Source organism: Dendropsophus ebraccatus, unplaced genomic scaffold, assembly GCF_027789765.1.
Source record: "Dendropsophus ebraccatus isolate aDenEbr1 unplaced genomic scaffold, aDenEbr1.pat pat_scaffold_488_ctg1, whole genome shotgun sequence".
Taxonomy (NCBI): domain Eukaryota; kingdom Metazoa; phylum Chordata; class Amphibia; order Anura; family Hylidae; genus Dendropsophus; species Dendropsophus ebraccatus.
This window is the reverse complement of record NW_027210090.1, coordinates 22,026-38,765: the sequence shown is the minus strand read 5'-3', so window position 1 is coordinate 38,765 and position 16,740 is coordinate 22,026. Positions and strand designations below refer to the sequence as shown.

Sequence of the window (16,740 nt, the reverse complement as noted above, 5' to 3'; positions counted from 1 at the left end):
TTTACTTCGAAGCCCCAGTTTTCCTCCGCTCGGTTTGAATACTGGCGGCTGGCTCGCCATAGCGGTGCCTGTCTCAACAGGCAGGTTTCTGTAGTGTAGCGGGTTATCACGTTCGCCTCACACGCGAAAGGTCCCCGGTTCGAAACCGGCAGAAACACACAGTTCTTTTGCAGCCTTTTGGCTACCCCACTACGTAGCCAAAAGCACCAACACGTGAATATTCCGGCTTCGAAACCGGGCAGAAGCATGGTGCTTCTGGAAGAAAATTTTTGGCTACCCCACTAGTGCAACACAAAACCTTCTTTGCGCAAGCAGGTGATATTTGCTTGCAACAAGGCTTTTAGACACAGCCACTACTTGTCCAGTTTGTCTTGTTGGAGATATTGAAGACAGGTGTTTGGCAACGAGCAAGAGGCGGCTGATGAATCGGCCCCCACTCTCCTAGATTTTAAGCAGAAACTTCTGGGGAATTGTACTTGCGGGGTTTGTAAAAGTGAGCTCTTAGCAGAGGATGGTTTCGATCCATCGACCTCTGGGTTATGGGCCCAGCACGCTTCCGCTGCGCCACTCTGCTGCTGCTCAGGAGGTTAGGAAGGCGGGGAAGAGAAGCCGAAATAGGTGGCCTCTGGCTACCATGCGCCAGCAAGTATAGCCATTTGTTAAAGGCCAGGGCCCCCCTTGAGGCTGTTTTCCTTTTTCGATATTATTGAGTCAAAGGTCATGTGACCTGGCTGGGGCTTCGAGCAATTGCGTGCAGCAACGGTGTCTCTGTGGCGCAATCGGTTAGCGCGTTCGGCTGTTAACCGAAAGGTTGGTGGTTCGAGTCCACCCAGGGACGATGGCCTAATTTTCTTTGGCTTTCAGGGCACAGCGAAAGGCCCTCCTTTGGCAGGCCTGAGCTGCACTCCCAACTGAGAGCTTGGATGTGGTGTCTGTTTTAAATTCCTCAGACTGGGAGCACAGCTCTCTTAAAAGGGTGTTTTAAGGTAGTAGAGGAAGAGCGCAGCCAGAATGTGTGTTTCAGCTGCTCGAAAGGTCCAACACGAAAGGATGCACCCGCCTCCCTCCCCCCAAAGAAAAAGGTCCTTCGAGCCGGAATCGAACCAGCGACCTAAGGATTGCTAATGTTTTTACTACAGTCCTCCGCTCTACCAGCTGAGCTATCGAAGGCTTGGCCGGCCTTTGCTCGCCTACCTCCTAGGCTTGTCAAAGAGTGGCATGAGAAAAGGCATTTGAAAAAGTCAAAAGGTTATGGAGGATGCGGGCATCGATCCCGCTACCTCTCGCATGCTAAGCGAGCGCTCTACCATTTGAGCTAATCCCCCTCTCACGTCCGTTCACTTTGGCCATCATCCCACCACGCTGTGACTTAAATAACCAGTTTTTTTTTGTTTTTTTTTGTTTTGTTTTTTAAGTGTGCATCCCAATCGCCACAAGTAAGAAACTATTGGGAAGCTGACAGGACTTGGGGCAGCCTGGGATGGTCCCCAGTTTAAAGTACTTTCCTTCCTTTTTTCAAACTTGTGTTGTTCGCTCGCGAGGAAAGCTGCGTTGGCCTCCGCCGAGTTTCTGTAGTGTAGTGGTCATCACGTTCGCCTAACACGCGAAAGGTCCCCGGTTCGAAACCGGGCAGAAACATTGGTTTGGGTACCCTTTTGATCCAGGGACAAACCTTTTTACTTCGAAGCCCCAGTTTTCCTCCGCTCGGTTTGAATACTGGCGGCTGGCTCGCCATAGCGGTGCCTGACAGGCAGGTTTCTGTAGTGTAGCGGTTATCACGTTCGCCTCACACGCGAAAGGTCCCCGGTTCGAAACCGGGCAGAAACACAGTTCTTTTGCAGCCTTTTGGCTACCCCACTACGTAGCCAAAAGCACCAACACGTGAAATATTCCGGCTTCGAAACCGGGCAGAAGCATGGTGCTTCTGGAAGAAATTTTTGGCTACCCCACTAGTGCAACACAAAACCTTCTTTGCGCAAGCAGGTGATATTTGCTTGCAACAAGGCTTTTTAGACACAGCCACATACTTGTCCAGTTTGTCTTGTTGGAGATATTGAAGACAGGTGTTTGGCAACGAGCAAGAGGCGCTGATGAATCGGCCCCCACTCTCCTAGATTTTAAGCAGAAACTTCTGGGGAATTGTACTTGCGGGGTTTGTAAAAGTGAGCTCTTAGCAGAGGATGGTTTCGATCCATCGACCTCTGGGTTATGGGCCCAGCACGCTTCCGCTGCGCCACTCTGCTGCTGCTCAGGAGGTTAGGAAGGCGGGGAAGAGAAGCCGAAATAGGTGGCCTCTGGCTACCATGCGCCAGCAAGTATAGCCATTTGTTAAAGGCCAGGGCCCCCCCTTGAGGCTGTTTTCCTTTTTCGATATTATTGAGTCAAAGGTCATGTGACCTGGCTGGGGCTTCGAGCAATTGCGTGCAGCAACGGTGTCTCTGTGGCGCAATCGGTTAGCGCGTTCGGCTGTTAACCGAAAGGTTGGTGGTTCGAGTCCACCCAGGGACGATGGCCTAATTTTCTTTGGCTTTCAGGGCACAGCGAAAGGCCCTCCTTTGGCAGGCCTGAGCTGCACTCCCAACTGAGAGCTTGGATGTGGTGTCTGTTTTAAATTCCTCAGACTGGGAGCACAGCTCTCTTAAAAGGGTGTTTTAAGGTAGTAGAGGAAGAGCGCAGCCAGAATGTGTGTTTCAGCTGCTCGAAAGGTCCAACACGAAAGGATGCACCCGCCTCCCTCCCCCCAAAGAAAAAGGTCCTTCGAGCCGGAATCGAACCAGCGACCTAAGGATTGCTAATGTTTTTACTACAGTCCTCCGCTCTACCAGCTGAGCTATCGAAGGCTTGGCCGGCCTTTGCTCGCCTACCTCCTAGGCTTGTCAAAGAGTGGCATGAGAAAAGGCATTTGAAAAAGTCAAAAGGTTATGGAGGATGCGGGCATCGATCCCGCTACCTCTCGCATGCTAAGCGAGCGCTCTACCATTTGAGCTAATCCCCCTCTCACGTCCGTTCACTTTGGCCATCATCCCACCACGCTGTGACTTAAATAACCAGTTTTTTTTTGTTTTTTTTTGTTTTGTTTTTTTAAGTGTGCATCCCAATCGCCACAAGTAAGAAACTATTGGGAAGCTGACAGGACTTGGGGCAGCCTGGGATGGTCCCCAGTTTAAAGTACTTTCCTTCCTTTTTTCAAACTTGTGTTGTTCGCTTGCGAGGAAAGCTGCGTTGGCCTCCGCCGAGTTTCTGTAGTGTAGTGGTCATCACGTTCGCCTAACACGCGAAAGGTCCCCGGTTCGAAACCGGGCAGAAACATTGGTTTGGGTACCCTTTTGATCCAGGGACAAACCTTTTTACTTCGAAGCCCCAGTTTTCCTCCGCTCGGTTTGAATACTGGCGGCTGGCTCGCCATAGCGGTGCCTGTCTCAACAGGCAGGTTTCTGTAGTGTAGCGGTTATCACGTTCGCCTCACACGCGAAAGGTCCCCGGTTCGAAACCGGGCAGAAACACAGTTCTTTTGCAGCCTTTTGGCTACCCCACTACGTAGCCAAAAGCACCAACACGTGAAATATTCCGGCTTCGAAACCGGGCAGAAGCATGGTGCTTCTGGAAGAAATTTTTGGCTACCCCACTAGTGCAACACAAAACCTTCTTTGCGCAAGCAGGTGATATTTGCTTGCAACAAGGCTTTTTAGACACAGCCACATACTTGTCCAGTTTGTCTTGTTGGAGATATTGAAGACAGGTGTTTGGCAACGAGCAAGAGGCGGCTGATGAATCGGCCCCCACTCTCCTAGATTTTAAGCAGAAACTTCTGGGGAATTGTACTTGCGGGGTTTGTAAAAGTGAGCTCTTAGCAGAGGATGGTTTCGATCCATCGACCTCTGGGTTATGGGCCCAGCACGCTTCCGCTGCGCCACTCTGCTGCTGCTCAGGAGGTTAGGAAGGCGGGAAGAGAAGCCGAAATAGGTGGCCTCTGGCTACCATGCGCCAGCAAGTATAGCCATTTGTTAAAGGCCAGGGCCCCCCCTTGAGGCTGTTTTCCTTTTTCGATATTATTGAGTCAAAGGTCATGTGACCTGGCTGGGGCTTCGAGCAATTGCGTGCAGCAACGGTGTCTCTGTGGCGCAATCGGTTAGCGCGTTCGGCTGTTAACCGAAAGGTTGGTGGTTCGAGTCCACCCAGGGACGATGGCCTAATTTTCTTTGGCTTTCAGGGCACAGCGAAAGGCCCTCCTTTGGCAGGCCTGAGCTGCACTCCCAACTGAGAGCTTGGATGTGGTGTCTGTTTTAAATTCCTCAGACTGGGAGCACAGCTCTCTTAAAAGGGTGTTTTAAGGTAGTAGAGGAAGAGCGCAGCCAGAATGTGTGTTTCAGCTGCTCGAAAGGTCCAACACGAAAGGATGCACCCGCCTCCCTCCCCCCAAAGAAAAAGGTCCTTCGAGCCGGAATCGAACCAGCGACCTAAGGATTGCTAATGTTTTTACTACAGTCCTCCGCTCTACCAGCTGAGCTATCGAAGGCTTGGCCGGCCTTTGCTCGCCTACCTCCTAGGCTTGTCAAAGAGTGGCATGAGAAAAGGCATTTGAAAAAGTCAAAAGGTTATGGAGGATGCGGGCATCGATCCCGCTACCTCTCGCATGCTAAGCGAGCGCTCTACCATTTGAGCTAATCCCCCTCTCACGTCCGTTCACTTTGGCCATCATCCCACCACGCTGTGACTTAAATAACCAGTTTTTTTTTGTTTTTTTTTGTTTTGTTTTTTAAGTGTGCATCCCAATCGCCACAAGTAAGAAACTATTGGGAAGCTGACAGGACTTGGGGCAGCCTGGGATGGTCCCCAGTTTAAAGTACTTTCCTTCCTTTTTTCAAACTTGTGTTGTTCGCTCGCGAGGAAAGCTGCGTTGGCCTCCGCCGAGTTTCTGTAGTGTAGTGGTCATCACGTTCGCCTAACACGCGAAAGGTCCCCGGTTCGAAACCGGGCAGAAACATTGGTTTGGGTACCCTTTTGATCCAGGGACAAACCTTTTTACTTCGAAGCCCCAGTTTTCCTCCGCTCGGTTTGAATTCTGGCGGCTGGCTCGCCATAGCGGTGCCTGTCTCAACAGGCAGGTTTCTGTAGTGTAGCGGTTATCACGTTCGCCTCACACGCGAAAGGTCCCCGGTTCGAAACCGGGCAGAAAACACAGTTCTTTTGCAGCCTTTTGGCTACCCCACTACGTAGCCAAAAGCACCAACACGTGAAATATTCCGGCTTCGAAACCGGGCAGAAGCATGGTGCTTCTGGAAGAAATTTTTGGCTACCCCACTAGTGCAACACAAAACCTTCTTTGCGCAAGCAGGTGATATTTGCTTGCAACAAGGCTTTTTAGACACAGCCACATACTTGTCCAGTTTGTCTTGTTGGAGATATTGAAGACAGGTGTTTGGCAACGAGCAAGAGGCGGCTGATGAATCGGCCCCCACTCTCCTAGATTTTAAGCAGAAACTTCTGGGGAATTGTACTTGCGGGGTTTGTAAAAGTGAGCTCTTAGCAGAGGATGGTTTCGATCCATCGACCTCTGGGTTATGGGCCCAGCACGCTTCCGCTGCGCCACTCTGCTGCTGCTCAGGAGGTTAGGAAGGCGGGGAAGAGAAGCCGAAATAGGTGGCCTCTGGCTACCATGCGCCAGCAAGTATAGCCATTTGTTAAAGGCCAGGGCCCCCCCTTGAGGCTGTTTTCCTTTTTCGATATTATTGAGTCAAAGGTCATGTGACCTGGCTGGGGCTTCGAGCAATTGCGTGCAGCAACGGTGTCTCTGTGGCGCAATCGGTTAGCGCGTTCGGCTGTTAACCGAAAGGTTGGTGGTTCGAGTCCACCCAGGGACGATGGCCTAATTTTCTTTGGCTTTCAGGGCACAGCGAAAGGCCCTCCTTTGGCAGGCCTGAGCTGCACTCCCAACTGAGAGCTTGGATGTGGTGTCTGTTTTAAATTCCTCAGACTGGGAGCACAGCTCTCTTAAAAGGGTGTTTTAAGGTAGTAGAGGAAGAGCGCAGCCAGAATGTGTGTTTCAGCTGCTCGAAAGGTCCAACACGAAAGGATGCACCCGCCTCCCTCCCCCCAAAGAAAAAGGTCCTTCGAGCCGGAATCGAACCAGCGACCTAAGGATTGCTAATGTTTTTACTACAGTCCTCCGCTCTACCAGCTGAGCTATCGAAGGCTTGGCCGGCCTTTGCTCGCCTACCTCCTAGGCTTGTCAAAGAGTGGCATGAGAAAAGGCATTTGAAAAAAGTCAAAAGGTTATGGAGGATGCGGGCATCGATCCCGCTACCTCTCGCATGCTAAGCGAGCGCTCTACCATTTGAGCTAATCCCCCTCTCACGTCCGTTCACTTTGGCCATCATCCCACCACGCTGTGACTTAAATAACCAGTTTTTTTTTTGTTTTTTTTGTTTTGTTTTTTTAAGTGTGCATCCCAATCGCCACAAGTAAGAAACTATTGGGAAGCTGACAGGACTTGGGGCAGCCTGGGATGGTCCCCAGTTTAAAGTACTTTCCTTCCTTTTTTCAAACTTGTGTTGTTCGCTTCGCGAGGAAAGCTGCGTTGGCCTCCGCCGAGTTTCTGTAGTGTAGTGGTCATCACGTTCGCCTAACACGCGAAAGGTCCCCGGTTCGAAACCGGGCAGAAACATTGGTTTGGGTACCCTTTTGATCCAGGGACAAACCTTTTTACTTCGAAGCCCCAGTTTTCCTCCGCTCGGTTTGAATACTGGCGGCTGGCTCGCCATAGCGGTGCCTGTCTCAACAGGCAGGTTTCTGTAGTGTAGCGGTTATCACGTTCGCCTCACACGCGAAAGGTCCCCGGTTCGAAACCGGGCAGAAACACAGTTCTTTTGCAGCCTTTTGGCTACCCCACTACGTAGCCAAAAGCACCAACACGTGAAATATTCCGGCTTCGAAACCGGGCAGAAGCATGGTGCTTCTGGAAGAAATTTTTGGCTACCCCACTAGTGCAACACAAAACCTTCTTTGCGCAAGCAGGTGATATTTGCTTGCAACAAGGCTTTTTAGACACAGCCACATACTTGTCCAGTTTGTCTTGTTGGAGATATTGAAGACAGGTGTTTGGCAACGAGCAAGAGGCGGCTGATGAATCGGCCCCCACTCTCCTAGATTTTAAGCAGAAACTTCTGGGGAATTGTACTTGCGGGGTTTGTAAAAGTGAGCTCTTAGCAGAGGATGGTTTCGATCCATCGACCTCTGGGTTATGGGCCCAGCACGCTTCCGCTGCGCCACTCTGCTGCTGCTCAGGAGGTTAGGAAGGCGGGGAAGAGAAGCCGAAATAGGTGGCCTCTGGCTACCATGCGCCAGCAAGTATAGCCATTTGTTAAAGGCCAGGGCCCCCCCTTGAGGCTGTTTTCCTTTTTCGATATTATTGAGTCAAAGGTCATGTGACCTGGCTGGGGCTTCGAGCAATTGCGTGCAGCAACGGTGTCTCTGTGGCGCAATCGGTTAGCGCGTTCGGCTGTTAACCGAAAGGTTGGTGGTTCGAGTCCACCCAGGGACGATGGCCTAATTTTCTTTGGCTTTCAGGGCACAGCGAAAGGCCCTCCTTTGGCAGGCCTGAGCTGCACTCCCAACTGAGAGCTTGGATGTGGTGTCTGTTTTAAATTCCTCAGACTGGGAGCACAGCTCTCTTAAAAGGGTGTTTTAAGGTAGTAGAGGAAGAGCGCAGCCAGAATGTGTGTTTCAGCTGCTCGAAAAGGTCCAACACGAAAGGATGCACCCGCCTCCCTCCCCCCAAAGAAAAAGGTCCTTCGAGCCGGAATCGAACCAGCGACCTAAGGATTGCTAATGTTTTTACTACAGTCCTCCGCTCTACCAGCTGAGCTATCGAAGGCTTGGCCGGCCTTTGCTCGCCTACCTCCTAGGCTTGTCAAAGAGTGGCATGAGAAAAGGCATTTGAAAAAGTCAAAAGGTTATGGAGGATGCGGGCATCGATCCCGCTACCTCTCGCATGCTAAGCGAGCGCTCTACCATTTGAGCTAATCCCCCTCTCACGTCCGTTCACTTTGGCCATCATCCCACCACGCTGTGACTTAAATAACCAGTTTTTTTTTGTTTTTTTTTGTTTTGTTTTTTTAAGTGTGCATCCCAATCGCCACAAGTAAGAAACTATTGGGAAGCTGACAGGACTTGGGGCAGCCTGGGATGGTCCCCAGTTTAAAGTACTTTCCTTCCTTTTTTCAAACTTGTGTTGTTCGCATTCGCGAGGAAAGCTGCGTTGGCCTCCGCCGAGTTTCTGTAGTGTAGTGGTCATCACGTTCGCCTAACACGCGAAAGGTCCCCGGTTCGAAACCGGGCAGAAACATTGGTTTGGGTACCCTTTTGATCCAGGGACAAACCTTTTTACTTCGAAGCCCCAGTTTTCCTCCGCTCGGTTTGAATACTGGCGGCTGGCTCGCCATAGCGGTGCCTGTCTCAACAGGCAGGTTTCTGTAGTGTAGCGGTTATCACGTTCGCCTCACACGCGAAAGGTCCCCGGTTCGAAACCGGGCAGAAACACAGTTCTTTTGCAGCCTTTTGGCTACCCCACTACGTAGCCAAAAGCACCAACACGTGAAATATTCCGGCTTCGAAACCGGGCAGAAGCATGGTGCTTCTGGAAGAAATTTTTGGCTACCCCACTAGTGCAACACAAAACCTTCTTTGCGCAAGCAGGTGATATTTGCTTGCAACAAGGCTTTTTAGACACAGCCACATACTTGTCCAGTTTGTCTTGTTGGAGATATTGAAGACAGGTGTTTGGCAACGAGCAAGAGGCGGCTGATGAATCGGCCCCCACTCTCCTAGATTTTAAGCAGAAACTTCTGGGGAATTGTACTTGCGGGGTTTGTAAAAGTGAGCTCTTAGCAGAGGATGGTTTCGATCCATCGACCTCTGGGTTATGGGCCCAGCACGCTTCCGCTGCGCCACTCTGCTGCTGCTCAGGAGGTTAGGAAGGCGGGGAAGAGAAGCCGAAATAGGTGGCCTCTGGCTACCATGCGCCAGCAAGTATAGCCATTTGTTAAAGGCCAGGGCCCCCCCTTGAGGCTGTTTTCCTTTTTCGATATTATTGAGTCAAAGGTCATGTGACCTGGCTGGGGCTTCGAGCAATTGCGTGCAGCAACGGTGTCTCTGTGGCGCAATCGGTTAGCGCGTTCGGCTGTTAACCGAAAGGTTGGTGGTTCGAGTCCACCCAGGGACGATGGCCTAATTTTCTTTGGCTTTCAGGGCACAGCGAAAGGCCCTCCTTTGGCAGGCCTGAGCTGCACTCCCAACTGAGAGCTTGGATGTGGTGTCTGTTTTAAATTCCTCAGACTGGGAGCACAGCTCTCTTAAAAGGGTGTTTTAAGGTAGTAGAGGAAGAGCGCAGCCAGAATGTGTGTTTCAGCTGCTCGAAAGGTCCAACACGAAAGGATGCACCCGCCTCCCTCCCCCCAAAGAAAAAGGTCCTTCGAGCCGGAATCGAACCAGCGACCTAAGGATTGCTAATGTTTTTACTACAGTCCTCCGCTCTACCAGCTGAGCTATCGAAGGCTTGGCCGGCCTTTGCTCGCCTACCTCCTAGGCTTGTCAAAGAGTGGCATGAGAAAAGGCATTTGAAAAAGTCAAAAGGTTATGGAGGATGCGGGCATCGATCCCGCTACCTCTCGCATGCTAAGCGAGCGCTCTACCATTTGAGCTAATCCCCCTCTCACGTCCGTTCACTTTGGCCATCATCCCACCACGCTGTGACTTAAATAACCAGTTTTTTTTTGTTTTTTTTTGTTTTGTTTTTTTAAGTGTGCATCCCAATCGCCACAAGTAAGAAAACTATTGGGAAGCTGACAGGACTTGGGGCAGCCTGGGATGGTCCCCAGTTTAAAGTACTTTCCTTCCTTTTTTCAAACTTGTGTTGTTCGCTCGCGAGGAAAGCTGCGTTGGCCTCCGCCGAGTTTCTGTAGTGTAGTGGTCATCACGTTCGCCTAACACGCGAAAGGTGCCCGGTTTCGAAACCGGGCAGAAACATTGGTTTGGGTACCCTTTTGATCCAGGGACAAACCTTTTTACTTCGAAGCCCCAGTTTTCCTCCGCTCGGTTTGAATACTGGCGGCTGGCTCGCCATAGCGGTGCCTGTCTCAACAGGCAGGTTTCTGTAGTGTAGCGGTTATCACGTTCGCCTCACACGCGAAAGGTCCCCGGTTCGAAACCGGGCAGAAACACAGTTCTTTTGCAGCCTTTTGGCTACCCCACTACGTAGCCAAAAGCACCAACACGTGAAATATTCCGGCTTCGAAACCGGGCAGAAGCATGGTGCTTCTGGAAGAAATTTTTGGCTACCCCACTAGTGCAACACAAAACCTTCTTTGCGCAAGCAGGTGATATTTGCTTGCAACAAGGCTTTTTAGACACAGCCACATACTTGTCCAGTTTGTCTTGTTGGAGATATTGAAGACAGGTGTTTGGCAACGAGCAAGAGGCGGCTGATGAATCGGCCCCCACTCTCCTAGATTTTAAGCAGAAACTTCTGGGGAATTGTACTTGCGGGGTTTGTAAAAGTGAGCTCTTAGCAGAGGATGGTTTCGATCCATCGACCTCTGGGTTATGGGCCCAGCACGCTTCCGCTGCGCCACTCTGCTGCTGCTCAGGAGGTTAGGAAGGCGGGGAAGAGAAGCCGAAATAGGTGGCCTCTGGCTACCATGCGCCAGCAAGTATAGCCATTTGTTAAAGGCCAGGGCCCCCCCTTGAGGCTGTTTTCCTTTTTCGATATTATTGAGTCAAAGGTCATGTGACCTGGCTGGGGCTTCGAGCAATTGCGTGCAGCAACGGTGTCTCTGTGGCGCAATCGGTTAGCGCGTTCGGCTGTTAACCGAAAGGTTGGTGGTTCGAGTCCACCCAGGGACGATGGCCTAATTTTCTTTGGCTTTCAGGGCACAGCGAAAGGCCCTCCTTTGGCAGGCCTGAGCTGCACTCCCAACTGAGAGCTTGGATGTGGTGTCTGTTTTAAATTCCTCAGACTGGGAGCACAGCTCTCTTAAAAGGGTGTTTTAAGGTAGTAGAGGAAGAGCGCAGCCAGAATGTGTGTTTCAGCTGCTCGAAAGGTCCAACACGAAAGGATGCACCCGCCTCCCTCCCCCCAAAGAAAAAGGTCCTTCGAGCCGGAATCGAACCAGCGACCTAAGGATTGCTAATGTTTTTACTACAGTCCTCCGCTCTACCAGCTGAGCTATCGAAGGCTTGGCCGGCCTTTGCTCGCCTACCTCCTAGGCTTGTCAAAGAGTGGCATGAGAAAAGGCATTTGAAAAAGTCAAAAGGTTATGGAGGATGCGGGCATCGATCCCGCTACCTCTCGCATGCTAAGCGAGCGCTCTACCATTTGAGCTAATCCCCCTCTCACGTCCGTTCACTTTGGCCATCATCCCACCACGCTGTGACTTAAATAACCAGTTTTTTTTTGTTTTTTTTTGTTTTGTTTTTTTAAGTGTGCATCCCAATCGCCACAAGTAAGAAACTATTGGGAAGCTGACAGGACTTGGGGCAGCCTGGGATGGTCCCCAGTTTAAAGTACTTTCCTTCCTTTTTTCAAACTTGTGTTGTTCGCTTCGCGAGGAAAGCTGCGTTGGCCTCCGCCGAGTTTCTGTAGTGTAGTGGTCATCACGTTCGCCTAACACGCGAAAGGTCCCCGGTTCGAAACCGGGCAGAAACATTGGTTTGGGTACCCTTTTGATCCAGGGACAAACCTTTTTACTTCGAAGCCCCAGTTTTCCTCCGCTCGGTTTGAATACTGGCGGCTGGCTCGCCATAGCGGTGCCTGTCTCAACAGGCAGGTTTCTGTAGTGTAGCGGTTATCACGTTCGCCTCACACGCGAAAGGTCCCCGGTTCGAAACCGGGCAGAAACACAGTTCTTTTGCAGCCTTTTGGCTACCCCACTACGTAGCCAAAAGCACCAACACGTGAAATATTCCGGCTTCGAAACCGGGCAGAAGCATGGTGCTTCTGGAAGAAATTTTTGGCTACCCCACTAGTGCAACACAAAACCTTCTTTGCGCAAGCAGGTGATATTTGCTTGCAACAAGGCTTTTTAGACACAGCCACATACTTGTCCAGTTTGTCTTGTTGGAGATATTGAAGACAGGTGTTTGGCAACGAGCAAGAGGCGGCTGATGAATCGGCCCCCACTCTCCTAGATTTTAAGCAGAAACTTCTGGGGAATTGTACTTGCGGGGTTTGTAAAAGTGAGCTCTTAGCAGAGGATGGTTTCGATCCATCGACCTCTGGGTTATGGGCCCAGCACGCTTCCGCTGCGCCACTCTGCTGCTGCTCAGGAGGTTAGGAAGGCGGGGAAGAGAAGCCGAAATAGGTGGCCTCTGGCTACCATGCGCCAGCAAGTATAGCCATTTGTTAAAGGCCAGGGCCCCCCCTTGAGGCTGTTTTCCTTTTTCGATATTATTGAGTCAAAGGTCATGTGACCTGGCTGGGGCTTCGAGCAATTGCGTGCAGCAACGGTGTCTCTGTGGCGCAATCGGTTAGCGCGTTCGGCTGTTAACCGAAAGGTTGGTGGTTCGAGTCCACCCAGGGACGATGGCCTAATTTTCTTTGGCTTTCAGGGCACAGCGAAAGGCCCTCCTTTGGCAGGCCTGAGCTGCACTCCCAACTGAGAGCTTGGATGTGGTGTCTGTTTTAAATTCCTCAGACTGGGAGCACAGCTCTCTTAAAAGGGTGTTTTAAGGTAGTAGAGGAAGAGCGCAGCCAGAATGTGTGTTTCAGCTGCTCGAAAGGTCCAACACGAAAGGATGCACCCGCCTCCCTCCCCCCAAAGAAAAAGGTCCTTCGAGCCGGAATCGAACCAGCGACCTAAGGATTGCTAATGTTTTTACTACAGTCCTCCGCTCTACCAGCTGAGCTATCGAAGGCTTGGCCGGCCTTTGCTCGCCTACCTCCTAGGCTTGTCAAAGAGTGGCATGAGAAAAGGCATTTGAAAAAGTCAAAAGGTTATGGAGGATGCGGGCATCGATCCCGCTACCTCTCGCATGCTAAGCGAGCGCTCTACCATTTGAGCTAATCCCCCTCTCACGTCCGTTCACTTTGGCCATCATCCCACCACGCTGTGACTTAAATAACCAGTTTTTTTTTGTTTTTTTTTGTTTTGTTTTTTTAAGTGTGCATCCCAATCGCCACAAGTAAGAAACTATTGGGAAGCTGACAGGACTTGGGGCAGCCTGGGATGGTCCCCAGTTTAAAGTACTTTCCTTCCTTTTTTCAAACTTGTGTTGTTCGCTTCGCGAGGAAAGCTGCGTTGGCCTCCGCCGAGTTTCTGTAGTGTAGTGGTCATCACGTTCGCCTAACACGCGAAAGGTCCCCGGTTCGAAACCGGGCAGAAACATTGGTTTGGGTACCCTTTTGATCCAGGGACAAACCTTTTTACTTCGAAGCCCCAGTTTTCCTCCGCTCGGTTTGAATACTGGCGGCTGGCTCGCCATAGCGGTGCCTGTCTCAACAGGCAGGTTTCTGTAGTGTAGCGGTTATCACGTTCGCCTCACACGCGAAAGGTCCCCGGTTCGAAACCGGGCAGAAACACAGTTCTTTTGCAGCCTTTTGGCTACCCCACTACGTAGCCAAAAGCACCAACACGTGAAATATTCCGGCTTCGAAACCGGGCAGAAGCATGGTGCTTCTGGAAGAAATTTTTGGCTACCCCACTAGTGCAACACAAAACCTTCTTTGCGCAAGCAGGTGATATTTGCTTGCAACAAGGCTTTTTAGACACAGCCACATACTTGTCCAGTTTGTCTTGTTGGAGATATTGAAGACAGGTGTTTGGCAACGAGCAAGAGGCGGCTGATGAATCGGCCCCCACTCTCCTAGATTTTAAGCAGAAACTTCTGGGGAATTGTACTTGCGGGGTTTGTAAAAGTGAGCTCTTAGCAGAGGATGGTTTCGATCCATCGACCTCTGGGTTATGGGCCCAGCACGCTTCCGCTGCGCCACTCTGCTGCTGCTCAGGAGGTTAGGAAGGCGGGGAAGAGAAGCCGAAATAGGTGGCCTCTGGCTACCATGCGCCAGCAAGTATAGCCATTTGTTAAAGGCCAGGGCCCCCCCTTGAGGCTGTTTTCCTTTTTCGATATTATTGAGTCAAAGGTCATGTGACCTGGCTGGGGCTTCGAGCAATTGCGTGCAGCAACGGTGTCTCTGTGGCGCAATCGGTTAGCGCGTTCGGCTGTTAACCGAAAGGTTGGTGGTTCGAGTCCACCCAGGGACGATGGCCTAATTTTCTTTGGCTTTCAGGGCACAGCGAAAGGCCCTCCTTTGGCAGGCCTGAGCTGCACTCCCAACTGAGAGCTTGGATGTGGTGTCTGTTTTAAATTCCTCAGACTGGGAGCACAGCTCTCTTAAAAGGGTGTTTTAAGGTAGTAGAGGAAGAGCGCAGCCAGAATGTGTGTTTCAGCTGCTCGAAAGGTCCAACACGAAAGGATGCACCCGCCTCCCTCCCCCCAAAGAAAAAGGTCCTTCGAGCCGGAATCGAACCAGCGACCTAAGGATTGCTAATGTTTTTACTACAGTCCTCCGCTCTACCAGCTGAGCTATCGAAGGCTTGGCCGGCCTTTGCTCGCCTACCTCCTAGGCTTGTCAAAGAGTGGCATGAGAAAAGGCATTTGAAAAAGTCAAAAGGTTATGGAGGATGCGGGCATCGATCCCGCTACCTCTCGCATGCTAAGCGAGCGCTCTACCATTTGAGCTAATCCCCCTCTCACGTCCGTTCACTTTGGCCATCATCCCACCACGCTGTGACTTAAATAACCAGTTTTTTTTTGTTTTTTTTTGTTTTGTTTTTTTAAGTGTGCATCCCAATCGCCACAAGTAAGAAACTATTGGGAAGCTGACAGGACTTGGGGCAGCCTGGGATGGTCCCCAGTTTAAAGTACTTTCCTTCCTTTTTTCAAACTTGTGTTGTTCGCTCGCGAGGAAAGCTGCGTTGGCCTCCGCCGAGTTTCTGTAGTGTAGTGGTCATCACGTTCGCCTAACACGCGAAAGGTCCCCGGTTCGAAACCGGGCAGAAACATTGGTTTGGGTACCCTTTTGATCCAGGGACAAACCTTTTTACTTCGAAGCCCCAGTTTTCCTCCGCTCGGTTTGAATACCTGGCGGCTGGCTCGCCATAGCGGTGCCTGTCTCAACAGGCAGGTTTCTGTAGTGTAGCGGTTATCACGTTCGCCTCACACGCGAAAGGTCCCCGGTTCGAAACCGGGCAGAAACACAGTTCTTTTGCAGCCTTTTGGCTACCCCACTACGTAGCCAAAAGCACCAACACGTGAAATATTCCGGCTTCGAAACCGGGCAGAAGCATGGTGCTTCTGGAAGAAATTTTTGGCTACCCCACTAGTGCAACACAAAACCTTCTTTGCGCAAGCAGGTGATATTTGCTTGCAACAAGGCTTTTTAGACACAGCCACATACTTGTCCAGTTTGTCTTGTTGGAGATATTGAAGACAGGTGTTTGGCAACGAGCAAGAGGCGGCTGATGAATCGGCCCCCACTCTCCTAGATTTTAAGCAGAAACTTCTGGGGAATTGTACTTGCGGGGTTTGTAAAAGTGAGCTCTTAGCAGAGGATGGTTTCGATCCATCGACCTCTGGGTTATGGGCCCAGCACGCTTCCGCTGCGCCACTCTGCTGCTGCTCAGGAGGTTAGGAAGGCGGGGAAGAGAAGCCGAAATAGGTGGCCTCTGGCTACCATGCGCCAGCAAGTATAGCCATTTGTTAAAGGCCAGGGCCCCCCCTTGAGGCTGTTTTCCTTTTTCGATATTATTGAGTCAAAGGTCATGTGACCTGGCTGGGGCTTCGAGCAATTGCGTGCAGCAACGGTGTCTCTGTGGCGCAATCGGTTAGCGCGTTCGGCTGTTAACCGAAAGGTTGGTGGTTCGAGTCCACCCAGGGACGATGGCCTAATTTTCTTTGGCTTTCAGGGCACAGCGAAAGGCCCTCCTTTGGCAGGCCTGAGCTGCACTCCCAACTGAGAGCTTGGATGTGGTGTCTGTTTTAAATTCCTCAGACTGGGAGCACAGCTCTCTTAAAAGGGTGTTTTAAGGTAGTAGAGGAAGAGCGCAGCCAGAATGTGTGTTTCAGCTGCTCGAAAGGTCCAACACGAAAGGATGCACCCGCCTCCCTCCCCCCAAAGAAAAAGGTCCTTCGAGCCGGAATCGAACCAGCGACCTAAGGATTGCTAATGTTTTTACTACAGTCCTCCGCTCTACCAGCTGAGCTATCGAAGGCTTGGCCGGCCTTTGCTCGCCTACCTCCTAGGCTTGTCAAAGAGTGGCATGAGAAAAGGCATTTGAAAAAGTCAAAAGGTTATGGAGGATGCGGGCATCGATCCCGCTACCTCTCGCATGCTAAGCGAGCGCTCTACCATTTGAGCTAATCCCCCTCTCACGTCCGTTCACTTTGGCCATCATCCCACCACGCTGTGACTTAAATAACCAGTTTTTTTTTGTTTTTTTTTGTTTTGTTTTTTTAAGTGTGCATCCCAATCGCCACAAGTAAGAAACTATTGGGAAGCTGACAGGACTTGGGGCAGCCTGGGATGGTCCCCAGTTTAAAGTACTTTCCTTCCTTTTTTCAAACTTGTGTTGTTCGCTCGCGAGGAAAGCTGCGTTGGCCTCCGCCGAGTTTCTGTAGTGTAGTGGTCATCACGTTCGCCTAACACGCGAAAGGTCCCCGGTTCGAAACCGGGCAGAAACATTGGTT

The 16,740-nt window shown here is 51.1% G+C and overlaps 50 non-coding genes across 50 annotated transcripts; 30 read left to right on the top strand and 20 right to left on the bottom strand.

Annotated features, from left to right (window-relative positions):
• The first annotated feature begins 84 nt into the window (after positions 1-84).
• On the top strand, positions 85-157 carry TRNAV-CAC (transfer RNA valine (anticodon CAC)). Its single transcript has one exon. It is a non-coding gene; the product is annotated as a tRNA-Val (tRNA).
• Positions 158-764: 607 nt separating this feature from the next.
• Positions 765-838, top strand: TRNAN-GUU (transfer RNA asparagine (anticodon GUU)). Its single transcript has one exon. It is a non-coding gene; the product is annotated as a tRNA-Asn (tRNA).
• A 245-nt stretch (positions 839-1,083) lies between these two features.
• On the bottom strand, positions 1,084-1,170 carry TRNAY-GUA (transfer RNA tyrosine (anticodon GUA)). Its single transcript is given in 2 exon segments — positions 1,084-1,119; positions 1,134-1,170. It is a non-coding gene; the product is annotated as a tRNA-Tyr (tRNA).
• An 82-nt stretch (positions 1,171-1,252) lies between these two features.
• TRNAA-AGC (transfer RNA alanine (anticodon AGC)) lies at positions 1,253-1,325 on the bottom strand. Its single transcript has one exon. It is a non-coding gene; the product is annotated as a tRNA-Ala (tRNA).
• Positions 1,326-1,565: 240 nt separating this feature from the next.
• TRNAV-AAC (transfer RNA valine (anticodon AAC)) lies at positions 1,566-1,638 on the top strand. Its single transcript has one exon. It is a non-coding gene; the product is annotated as a tRNA-Val (tRNA).
• Positions 1,639-1,754: 116 nt separating this feature from the next.
• TRNAV-CAC (transfer RNA valine (anticodon CAC)) lies at positions 1,755-1,827 on the top strand. Its single transcript has one exon. It is a non-coding gene; the product is annotated as a tRNA-Val (tRNA).
• Positions 1,828-2,434: 607 nt separating this feature from the next.
• Positions 2,435-2,508, top strand: TRNAN-GUU (transfer RNA asparagine (anticodon GUU)). The gene has a single exon. It is a non-coding gene; the product is annotated as a tRNA-Asn (tRNA).
• Positions 2,509-2,753: 245 nt separating this feature from the next.
• Positions 2,754-2,840, bottom strand: TRNAY-GUA (transfer RNA tyrosine (anticodon GUA)). Its single transcript is given in 2 exon segments — positions 2,754-2,789; positions 2,804-2,840. It is a non-coding gene; the product is annotated as a tRNA-Tyr (tRNA).
• An 82-nt stretch (positions 2,841-2,922) lies between these two features.
• Positions 2,923-2,995, bottom strand: TRNAA-AGC (transfer RNA alanine (anticodon AGC)). Its single transcript has one exon. It is a non-coding gene; the product is annotated as a tRNA-Ala (tRNA).
• Positions 2,996-3,236: 241 nt separating this feature from the next.
• Positions 3,237-3,309, top strand: TRNAV-AAC (transfer RNA valine (anticodon AAC)). Its single transcript has one exon. It is a non-coding gene; the product is annotated as a tRNA-Val (tRNA).
• Positions 3,310-3,430: 121 nt separating this feature from the next.
• On the top strand, positions 3,431-3,503 carry TRNAV-CAC (transfer RNA valine (anticodon CAC)). The gene has a single exon. It is a non-coding gene; the product is annotated as a tRNA-Val (tRNA).
• Positions 3,504-4,110: 607 nt separating this feature from the next.
• Positions 4,111-4,184, top strand: TRNAN-GUU (transfer RNA asparagine (anticodon GUU)). The gene has a single exon. It is a non-coding gene; the product is annotated as a tRNA-Asn (tRNA).
• Positions 4,185-4,429: 245 nt separating this feature from the next.
• TRNAY-GUA (transfer RNA tyrosine (anticodon GUA)) lies at positions 4,430-4,516 on the bottom strand. Its single transcript is given in 2 exon segments — positions 4,430-4,465; positions 4,480-4,516. It is a non-coding gene; the product is annotated as a tRNA-Tyr (tRNA).
• Positions 4,517-4,598: 82 nt separating this feature from the next.
• Positions 4,599-4,671, bottom strand: TRNAA-AGC (transfer RNA alanine (anticodon AGC)). The gene has a single exon. It is a non-coding gene; the product is annotated as a tRNA-Ala (tRNA).
• Positions 4,672-4,911: 240 nt separating this feature from the next.
• TRNAV-AAC (transfer RNA valine (anticodon AAC)) lies at positions 4,912-4,984 on the top strand. Its single transcript has one exon. It is a non-coding gene; the product is annotated as a tRNA-Val (tRNA).
• A 121-nt stretch (positions 4,985-5,105) lies between these two features.
• On the top strand, positions 5,106-5,179 carry TRNAV-CAC (transfer RNA valine (anticodon CAC)). The gene has a single exon. It is a non-coding gene; the product is annotated as a tRNA-Val (tRNA).
• Positions 5,180-5,787: 608 nt separating this feature from the next.
• On the top strand, positions 5,788-5,861 carry TRNAN-GUU (transfer RNA asparagine (anticodon GUU)). The gene has a single exon. It is a non-coding gene; the product is annotated as a tRNA-Asn (tRNA).
• Positions 5,862-6,106: 245 nt separating this feature from the next.
• On the bottom strand, positions 6,107-6,193 carry TRNAY-GUA (transfer RNA tyrosine (anticodon GUA)). The gene is given in 2 exon segments: positions 6,107-6,142; positions 6,157-6,193. It is a non-coding gene; the product is annotated as a tRNA-Tyr (tRNA).
• Positions 6,194-6,276: 83 nt separating this feature from the next.
• TRNAA-AGC (transfer RNA alanine (anticodon AGC)) lies at positions 6,277-6,349 on the bottom strand. The gene has a single exon. It is a non-coding gene; the product is annotated as a tRNA-Ala (tRNA).
• Positions 6,350-6,591: 242 nt separating this feature from the next.
• On the top strand, positions 6,592-6,664 carry TRNAV-AAC (transfer RNA valine (anticodon AAC)). Its single transcript has one exon. It is a non-coding gene; the product is annotated as a tRNA-Val (tRNA).
• Positions 6,665-6,785: 121 nt separating this feature from the next.
• TRNAV-CAC (transfer RNA valine (anticodon CAC)) lies at positions 6,786-6,858 on the top strand. Its single transcript has one exon. It is a non-coding gene; the product is annotated as a tRNA-Val (tRNA).
• A 608-nt stretch (positions 6,859-7,466) lies between these two features.
• On the top strand, positions 7,467-7,540 carry TRNAN-GUU (transfer RNA asparagine (anticodon GUU)). Its single transcript has one exon. It is a non-coding gene; the product is annotated as a tRNA-Asn (tRNA).
• A 246-nt stretch (positions 7,541-7,786) lies between these two features.
• On the bottom strand, positions 7,787-7,873 carry TRNAY-GUA (transfer RNA tyrosine (anticodon GUA)). The gene is given in 2 exon segments: positions 7,787-7,822; positions 7,837-7,873. It is a non-coding gene; the product is annotated as a tRNA-Tyr (tRNA).
• Positions 7,874-7,955: 82 nt separating this feature from the next.
• Positions 7,956-8,028, bottom strand: TRNAA-AGC (transfer RNA alanine (anticodon AGC)). Its single transcript has one exon. It is a non-coding gene; the product is annotated as a tRNA-Ala (tRNA).
• A 243-nt stretch (positions 8,029-8,271) lies between these two features.
• Positions 8,272-8,344, top strand: TRNAV-AAC (transfer RNA valine (anticodon AAC)). Its single transcript has one exon. It is a non-coding gene; the product is annotated as a tRNA-Val (tRNA).
• Positions 8,345-8,465: 121 nt separating this feature from the next.
• TRNAV-CAC (transfer RNA valine (anticodon CAC)) lies at positions 8,466-8,538 on the top strand. The gene has a single exon. It is a non-coding gene; the product is annotated as a tRNA-Val (tRNA).
• Positions 8,539-9,146: 608 nt separating this feature from the next.
• TRNAN-GUU (transfer RNA asparagine (anticodon GUU)) lies at positions 9,147-9,220 on the top strand. The gene has a single exon. It is a non-coding gene; the product is annotated as a tRNA-Asn (tRNA).
• A 245-nt stretch (positions 9,221-9,465) lies between these two features.
• Positions 9,466-9,552, bottom strand: TRNAY-GUA (transfer RNA tyrosine (anticodon GUA)). The gene is given in 2 exon segments: positions 9,466-9,501; positions 9,516-9,552. It is a non-coding gene; the product is annotated as a tRNA-Tyr (tRNA).
• An 82-nt stretch (positions 9,553-9,634) lies between these two features.
• Positions 9,635-9,707, bottom strand: TRNAA-AGC (transfer RNA alanine (anticodon AGC)). Its single transcript has one exon. It is a non-coding gene; the product is annotated as a tRNA-Ala (tRNA).
• A 242-nt stretch (positions 9,708-9,949) lies between these two features.
• TRNAV-AAC (transfer RNA valine (anticodon AAC)) lies at positions 9,950-10,023 on the top strand. Its single transcript has one exon. It is a non-coding gene; the product is annotated as a tRNA-Val (tRNA).
• Positions 10,024-10,144: 121 nt separating this feature from the next.
• TRNAV-CAC (transfer RNA valine (anticodon CAC)) lies at positions 10,145-10,217 on the top strand. The gene has a single exon. It is a non-coding gene; the product is annotated as a tRNA-Val (tRNA).
• Positions 10,218-10,825: 608 nt separating this feature from the next.
• On the top strand, positions 10,826-10,899 carry TRNAN-GUU (transfer RNA asparagine (anticodon GUU)). The gene has a single exon. It is a non-coding gene; the product is annotated as a tRNA-Asn (tRNA).
• A 245-nt stretch (positions 10,900-11,144) lies between these two features.
• Positions 11,145-11,231, bottom strand: TRNAY-GUA (transfer RNA tyrosine (anticodon GUA)). The gene is given in 2 exon segments: positions 11,145-11,180; positions 11,195-11,231. It is a non-coding gene; the product is annotated as a tRNA-Tyr (tRNA).
• An 82-nt stretch (positions 11,232-11,313) lies between these two features.
• Positions 11,314-11,386, bottom strand: TRNAA-AGC (transfer RNA alanine (anticodon AGC)). The gene has a single exon. It is a non-coding gene; the product is annotated as a tRNA-Ala (tRNA).
• A 242-nt stretch (positions 11,387-11,628) lies between these two features.
• On the top strand, positions 11,629-11,701 carry TRNAV-AAC (transfer RNA valine (anticodon AAC)). Its single transcript has one exon. It is a non-coding gene; the product is annotated as a tRNA-Val (tRNA).
• A 121-nt stretch (positions 11,702-11,822) lies between these two features.
• TRNAV-CAC (transfer RNA valine (anticodon CAC)) lies at positions 11,823-11,895 on the top strand. The gene has a single exon. It is a non-coding gene; the product is annotated as a tRNA-Val (tRNA).
• A 608-nt stretch (positions 11,896-12,503) lies between these two features.
• On the top strand, positions 12,504-12,577 carry TRNAN-GUU (transfer RNA asparagine (anticodon GUU)). The gene has a single exon. It is a non-coding gene; the product is annotated as a tRNA-Asn (tRNA).
• Positions 12,578-12,822: 245 nt separating this feature from the next.
• On the bottom strand, positions 12,823-12,909 carry TRNAY-GUA (transfer RNA tyrosine (anticodon GUA)). Its single transcript is given in 2 exon segments — positions 12,823-12,858; positions 12,873-12,909. It is a non-coding gene; the product is annotated as a tRNA-Tyr (tRNA).
• An 82-nt stretch (positions 12,910-12,991) lies between these two features.
• On the bottom strand, positions 12,992-13,064 carry TRNAA-AGC (transfer RNA alanine (anticodon AGC)). Its single transcript has one exon. It is a non-coding gene; the product is annotated as a tRNA-Ala (tRNA).
• A 242-nt stretch (positions 13,065-13,306) lies between these two features.
• On the top strand, positions 13,307-13,379 carry TRNAV-AAC (transfer RNA valine (anticodon AAC)). The gene has a single exon. It is a non-coding gene; the product is annotated as a tRNA-Val (tRNA).
• Positions 13,380-13,500: 121 nt separating this feature from the next.
• TRNAV-CAC (transfer RNA valine (anticodon CAC)) lies at positions 13,501-13,573 on the top strand. Its single transcript has one exon. It is a non-coding gene; the product is annotated as a tRNA-Val (tRNA).
• A 608-nt stretch (positions 13,574-14,181) lies between these two features.
• TRNAN-GUU (transfer RNA asparagine (anticodon GUU)) lies at positions 14,182-14,255 on the top strand. Its single transcript has one exon. It is a non-coding gene; the product is annotated as a tRNA-Asn (tRNA).
• A 245-nt stretch (positions 14,256-14,500) lies between these two features.
• On the bottom strand, positions 14,501-14,587 carry TRNAY-GUA (transfer RNA tyrosine (anticodon GUA)). Its single transcript is given in 2 exon segments — positions 14,501-14,536; positions 14,551-14,587. It is a non-coding gene; the product is annotated as a tRNA-Tyr (tRNA).
• Positions 14,588-14,669: 82 nt separating this feature from the next.
• TRNAA-AGC (transfer RNA alanine (anticodon AGC)) lies at positions 14,670-14,742 on the bottom strand. The gene has a single exon. It is a non-coding gene; the product is annotated as a tRNA-Ala (tRNA).
• Positions 14,743-14,983: 241 nt separating this feature from the next.
• On the top strand, positions 14,984-15,056 carry TRNAV-AAC (transfer RNA valine (anticodon AAC)). Its single transcript has one exon. It is a non-coding gene; the product is annotated as a tRNA-Val (tRNA).
• A 122-nt stretch (positions 15,057-15,178) lies between these two features.
• TRNAV-CAC (transfer RNA valine (anticodon CAC)) lies at positions 15,179-15,251 on the top strand. Its single transcript has one exon. It is a non-coding gene; the product is annotated as a tRNA-Val (tRNA).
• A 608-nt stretch (positions 15,252-15,859) lies between these two features.
• On the top strand, positions 15,860-15,933 carry TRNAN-GUU (transfer RNA asparagine (anticodon GUU)). The gene has a single exon. It is a non-coding gene; the product is annotated as a tRNA-Asn (tRNA).
• Positions 15,934-16,178: 245 nt separating this feature from the next.
• Positions 16,179-16,265, bottom strand: TRNAY-GUA (transfer RNA tyrosine (anticodon GUA)). Its single transcript is given in 2 exon segments — positions 16,179-16,214; positions 16,229-16,265. It is a non-coding gene; the product is annotated as a tRNA-Tyr (tRNA).
• Positions 16,266-16,347: 82 nt separating this feature from the next.
• TRNAA-AGC (transfer RNA alanine (anticodon AGC)) lies at positions 16,348-16,420 on the bottom strand. The gene has a single exon. It is a non-coding gene; the product is annotated as a tRNA-Ala (tRNA).
• A 241-nt stretch (positions 16,421-16,661) lies between these two features.
• Positions 16,662-16,734, top strand: TRNAV-AAC (transfer RNA valine (anticodon AAC)). Its single transcript has one exon. It is a non-coding gene; the product is annotated as a tRNA-Val (tRNA).
• Positions 16,735-16,740: the final 6 nt, after the last annotated feature.